This window comes from Callithrix jacchus, chromosome 3 (assembly GCF_049354715.1).
Source record: "Callithrix jacchus isolate 240 chromosome 3, calJac240_pri, whole genome shotgun sequence".
NCBI classification, from domain to species: Eukaryota; Metazoa; Chordata; class Mammalia; order Primates; family Cebidae; genus Callithrix; species Callithrix jacchus.
Window position 1 is genome coordinate 177962439 of NC_133504.1, and position 6253 is coordinate 177968691.

The window sequence follows — 6253 nt, forward strand, 5'->3', positions numbered from 1 at the left end:
CTGTGACCTGGAAGCCCCCTCCTTGCTTCGAGTTGTCCCCGATTTTCTGGACAGAACCAATGTACATCTTACATATACTGAAAAGGAAGTAACAGAAAGGACACAAATGAGATTAAACTTTGATTTTTTTTTTTTTTAATTGAGGGTCCTTCCACCTCCTCACCTGGGCTAGCAACTACAAGATTTATCACCTTGGGCACATGTTATCAGGGCTCCCTGAGGCTGTTTCATGGGTGTGCATCCTCAATGTTGGCAAAATGAACTTTCTAAATTAACTGAGACCTGTCTCAGATTTTCGGGGTTCATAGAACTTCAGAGGTTGTAGGTGACTTTAGAAAGAGCAGTTATGACTCTTTTGGTGGATGGGTTACTGGAGGTTGAGGTGTGAAGCAAAGATAAAGTAGGCATTGAAGATGTAGATTACTCTGTTTAGAAGTCTGGATTAGGATGATCTCTCCTAGGTATCATCCTAGGCTAGTGCATGAGGTTTACAGTTTTAGGGGAACATACAGAGGGAGAAACGGATGACGCTGCAGAAGAGGGAAGATAGTTCATGAAGCCCAGACCTGGAGGGGCCAAGAGGGCACAGATCCTGACACTCTCTGTGCTCTTATTGCCTGATCACTTGTCCATCCCCCACATTTTCTACCAGTCAGGGAGTTCCATATCTGCTGTGCTGAGAGTGTTGACTGGCACACGGCCATGCTAAATCCTTACTTGCTGAGTGAATGAATAAGCGATGGTACAGTGGATAGTCAGGGATATAAGTCCAGACAGAAGGAATGCACCTTTGACAAAGCTTCTGTAACTTGCACAAGATGGCCAAGGTCTAAAGCATGACATCTCCAGCCAGATAATTGTCTATAGTAAGGAAATAGTCAAGATTTACCTTACAGATACATACCCAGCAAGCAAAACCTCCAAACAGAGCAGGCTGAAAGAAGGCTCTTTAGTGAGGGTTGGATTAAAATCATTGAAGCTGGAAACCGACAATCTTCATGTTTAAATTAATTGGGCTCTTGAATAGGACTGATTTTTATTAGCTCATTTCATTTGGCTTAAGATCTTGCTTTTTATCTGGGGCAGAAATGGAGTTCTCTGTCTCGAGACTTTTTCAAGTTTTCAGTTTACTTTTTTTCCCAGAGTGACTAAGGGTTTAGCCACTTGCAAAGAAAGCAGAGAAGGGAATTTTGCTTTACTTGATCAAGGTCTCTGAGGTCTGGAGTCTCCATTACTCATCCCTTCTATCTGGCAACAGGAATACTTGGGTCCGCAGTAGGATGGATCAACAGGGAATTCAATGCATGGCAGCTGAGTGAGAAGCTGCTGGAAAGCAAAACAGGGAAAATAGTAACTTAGGGAAGGGAGTGTGGGTAAATGAGGAAAGCAAAGAATTGGTATTTCTTTTACCAACCAAGTTACCAGTAACTTGAAGGAGCAAAATGCACTCACACCTTGGATCCCAGCCTCATGCTTCCCTTAAGTTTGGGCAAATCTCTATGAACCTTATTTGTGAAATGGGAATGTGTTACCTGTGTAAGGTTTCCAATGGAAGGTCCCAGGTGGTGAATCTGTATGGGTCTGTGCAACCTCAATTCTTGCCTCTTCAGGAGAAAGAATTTGACAGAGTGGAATTACGCAGAAAAAGAGGCAAAGGCAAGTTTCGGAGTGGGAGTAAGTTTATTTAAATGCTTTAGAACAGGAAACAAAGGAAAGGAAAGTACACTTGGAAGAGACCCAAGTGGGCACTGAGGTCAAGTGCAATGTTTAACCTTGATCCTAGGACTTTATAGGCTGGAGTGCAGTGGTACGATCTCAGCTCACTGCAACCTCCGCCTCCCTGTTTCAAGTGATTCTTCTGCCTCAGCCTCCCCTGGCACCCACATTCAATTAACATTTTGGTGCAAAAGGTGTGGACCATCAGGAAATGATCTCTCTCTGGTGCTGGCTGCCAATTTATCACTTTTAGAGGAGAAATGTGATCATTGCTAACCGGTCACCAACATTCTTTGCTGGTGGCGGGAGAGCCCTCTCCTGCCCCTCTTATACCTGTCTAACTACCTGTAACAAAGTCATTCAATTAAAACTTAATTACCCTCTATAATGTGCCACATACTGTTCCAGGCACTTGAAGGATATCAGTGAAAAATAATTCCCCTTCTTCAGGATGTGTTGGGGAATGAATGAGATGGTGCATGTAGAATTACCTGCTGATGATCTGTGACAGGTGCTGAATTGGAGGTAACTGCCATGATGATGGTGGTTCTCATACACAGAAAAGAATGCTACAAGGGTGGTAGTGTACTGACGGTTGATAGTCTCACTTGTCATCAGGACTGTGAGCACTCTGAAACAAGCTGGGGACCATTTTGGAGTTCTGTTAAGTAAGCAACCACTAGGAAGGGGCCCCAAGTAGGGCAGGGACCCAGGTGGGGAAGAACAATGGACAATTGTCCTTTAAGAGATGACTAATTGCAAAAACCCCACCAAAATAGCTCCCTCCAGCACCTGCTTCTTTACAGATAGCCCCTTCTCTGCTGTTGCTGCCTGTTGCAACCTTGCAACATATTTTTATACTTTCTCTAATAAATCTGCCTTTCTTTACCTATGACTGTTTTGGTAAAGGTACCATCTGCGAAAGTACTACCTTTTGTAAAGGTACCACCTGTGAAGTCCACCCTGACCAGTTGCCCCCACGATAGCCATGTCTGCCTTATGAATCTCTCTGAATTCCTGGCATAGCACATGGCGTATAAATATGAGGTCATCAGTAGGAAATAATTCTCAACCAATTATTGCCAATTAAGTTAGGTATCCCTTTAAAGTTCATATTCTTCAGCCATAAACACGCAGTGTCCTAGGGCCTTTCTGACAACTAGAGAAGTTCCAAGGTATTGGGTGCAATGTCTGGCCCACAGAGGTGATTGGAAAACCCAACCAGTTTGTACTGGTCACTTTCTATTGTAGTTCAGCCCAATTTCATTTACTCACCTAGTATTCACAAGAGAGAGTCTCCAGAGCTCCTCCAGTGGTCCCCAGTGTGTACAGAAGAGGGATTAGGCACATTGATCAGAAGGGGCAAGTGCCCAGAGCCACCCATCCAAGGAGAGACAGAGCTGGGGCTGGGCCAAGCTGAGGGAGGGATGTAGGAGGCTGGTCAATGCCCTCCAGGAATATCTATCGTAATGTAGGAGATAAGCCACTCACAGCTGAAACACTTAAATCCACTGTGGCTGATTAAGTATCAAGTGCTGGCAGGGTACCAAGTGGGGAAAGAAGAAAAGAATAAGTGAGGAGGCTGCATAGAAAAGCTGAAATCTCAGCTGGGTTTTGAGTGACCTAAGAGGAGGAGACAGGGAGGGATTTATAATCAGAGAAAACAGCATGAGCAAGGGCTTAGAGGTGACAGTGGGTGTGGCCAATCCAGGGGACAAAGAGGAGAGCCGGACTGTGGGAAAGAACCAAGGTTACCTGACCAAGTCCTTGTTGCATGCCTGCCAGGGCTTTCTATCCTAGTTTCTTTCGCCCCTCCCAGAAACTTGGAGACAGATTTTGTCATTGTTGCCATCTTAAAGACAGGAAAGCTAGGACTCCTTGGGGTATGGCAAAGCTGGAATTTGATCCAGATCTAACAACAAAATCCTTGTGCTTTTCACCCTGCCTAGGTATCTTCCTGCACAGTGCAAAAGGGGCTTCACTGGTGACAAAATCTCTCACTGGAACTTGGGAGATCCTGGTTCTACCTCTGAATAGCTGAGAACCTGGGCAAGTGATTTAGTCACTCTCACCCTCCTTCCCTCCTCTACAATACAGGACAGTAAGAATTCCTATTAAATAAGAGGAACAGCAGTTCCTGCTACAGTTGACCCTTGAATAATGGAGGGGATAGGGGAAAAAACCCCAGTGCACTCAGACTTCTACTCTCCTAAAACTTAATAACCTACTCTTGACCAGAAGCTTTGCCAATAGCCTAAACAGTCAATGAACACATCTTTTGTTTGTCATATGTATTATACACTGTATTCTTACAGTCAAGTGAGCAAGAGAAAAGAAAATCATAAGGAAGAGAAAATACATTTACAGTACTCCACTGTATTTTTCAATTCTGTAAGTTTACATGATGGACAATCAATCTAATATGGCAGCAACTGCAGCTGCAGACCTCAACTGATGCTCCACATCTAGCAATTCAAGATCTTGTATGTCAACTTGTGACTTCGCTTTTTGGGAGCGCTTCCAGCGTCACTATATGGCACTGCCTTTGTATGGGATGCCATGGTGTTATTCAAGATTTAGGGTATTGCACTTAACATGATGAAAAATACTTGAGAACCACATGAGATCACTGTTTACTGCAATAAGCAAATTGCTGGAGAGATGAACTCACGTGGAGTTGATCAGTGTCACAAGGCATTTTAAGTAGATACTCACAACCCTTGATCTCACTGTAATAGCAGGTTTTGGTTGCTACAAAATTATTCTAGTAGTACATATAGTATGTGCTGCAGCTAATCTTATGCAGTTATGATCTAATACTGCATCTTTATATTTATCTACATTTCTCTTGACTGAATGGCACCATGTCTGGTCTGTAAGTGTGTGTGTAAATTTAGATACATTTTAATTTTTATAATAGGTTTGTGTATATTTTGTGGTAATAAATGATAAAATAGACTAATATCTACATATACTTTATGCATTCATAACATACTTAACTTTTTCTAAATTCTCCGTATTTTTAGGCTACATGGTTCATCTGCAAGTTTTTTCAAATTGTCACAAATCTCCAAAAAATTTTCTGATATACTTACTGAAAAAAAATCCACATATAAGTGGACCTGGATGGTTCAAAGCTGTGTAGTTCAAGGGCTAGCTGTATATGCCTGTCTCCAATTGGTCCTGTTTCAGATCAGCCTTGTCTCAGATTAGCCCTGTCTCAGATCAGCCTGGGGGGAAGGGGGTGCTCCTCTGTGAGTTCTCACACCAGGACCCTGGCAGATGGAATGGTGTGGTCACTTTGCCTGTGGAAAAGAAGGAGTATGGCAAATCAGCCTAGCTTCTGAAGCTTCCACCCAGTGACATGCTCATTTCCACTTCTGTAGCTAGCTCAGAAAAACTCACAAATGACTCAGTCTAACCAACGCCACACCTGCTTACCCCGCCTTGACCATTTCTTCCTGCAAAAAAGAAAGGCACCTGCCACAGCGTCCTCCTGCTCCCCCTGCCTCCTGGTGCTTCCCTGTGTGCCCGAGTGGTGTGAGACACCTCTCTTCTTGGTATTTGTCCACCCTGAGTGGTGTGGCATGCCCCCTCCTGCAGGCAACTGCAAGTAACAAACTACTTCTTCAATGGCAGTCATCCCCTGGTCTGTTGGCCTCACCATACCTGAAGAACACAACACAGCCTTTGTACAGAGGGCCCAAAACAGTGAATCCAGGATCTGAATGCTGCTTAGTTTTGCCTTGGATGAGAAGGCGAGGTCTTGGAACTTTTGGTTTCCTGAAACTTCACTGGGATTAACAGAGTTAAAGTAAGACCTGGGGCAGAGAGGTGAGTCATTGACAACTTGGCAGGTCCTAAAACAGAATTAATGTTTGTGTGCAGGTTTCCCATATGCTGTGTTTTTTTGGTGAAGTTTGCCAGTATCCTAAGCCTATGAACACTTTTTCCACAAAATCCCACAGCCTTCTTCTTCCCTCCTTTCCTCCCTCCCTTCCTCCTTTCTTTCTCTCTCTTTCTTTCCCTCTCTCTCTTTCTTTCTTTCCTTCCTTCCTTCCTTCTTTTTTTTTTTTTAGATGAAGTCTTGCCCTGTTGCCTAGGCTGGAGTGCAGTGGCAGGAACTCGGCTCACCATAACCTCTCCCTCCCAGGTTCAAGCGATTCTCTTGCCTCAGCTTCCTGAGTAGCTGGGATTACAGGAGCACACCACCACACTCAGCTAATTCTTGTATTTTTTTTTTTATTGCATTTTAGGTTTTGGGGTACATGTGCAGAGCATGCAATACAGTTGCATAGGTACACACATGGCAGTGTGTTTTGTTTGCTTTCTCCCCTTCACCCACATTTGGCATTTCTCCCCAGGCTATCCCTCCCCTCCTCCCCCTCCCACTGGCCCTCCCAATTCTTGTATTTTTAGTAGAGACAGGGTTTCACTGTGTTGGTCAGGCTGGTCTCAAACTCCTGACCTTGTGATCCGCCAGCCTCGGCCTCCCAAAGTGCTAGGGGGAGCCACCACGCCTGGCCTCCCACAGGCT

At 44.3% G+C, this 6253-nt stretch overlaps 1 long non-coding RNA gene across 1 annotated transcript; it reads right to left on the reverse strand.

Moving 5' to 3' along the window:
* Window positions 1-1001: 1001 nt before the first annotated feature.
* Window positions 1002-1658, reverse strand: LOC103792104 (uncharacterized). The gene is made up of 2 exons (XR_008480274.2): window positions 1533-1658; window positions 1002-1326 (listed from the first exon to the last, which is right to left on the reverse strand). It is a non-coding gene; the product is annotated as an uncharacterized LOC103792104 (long non-coding RNA).
* Between the last annotated feature and the right edge of the window lie 4595 nt (window positions 1659-6253).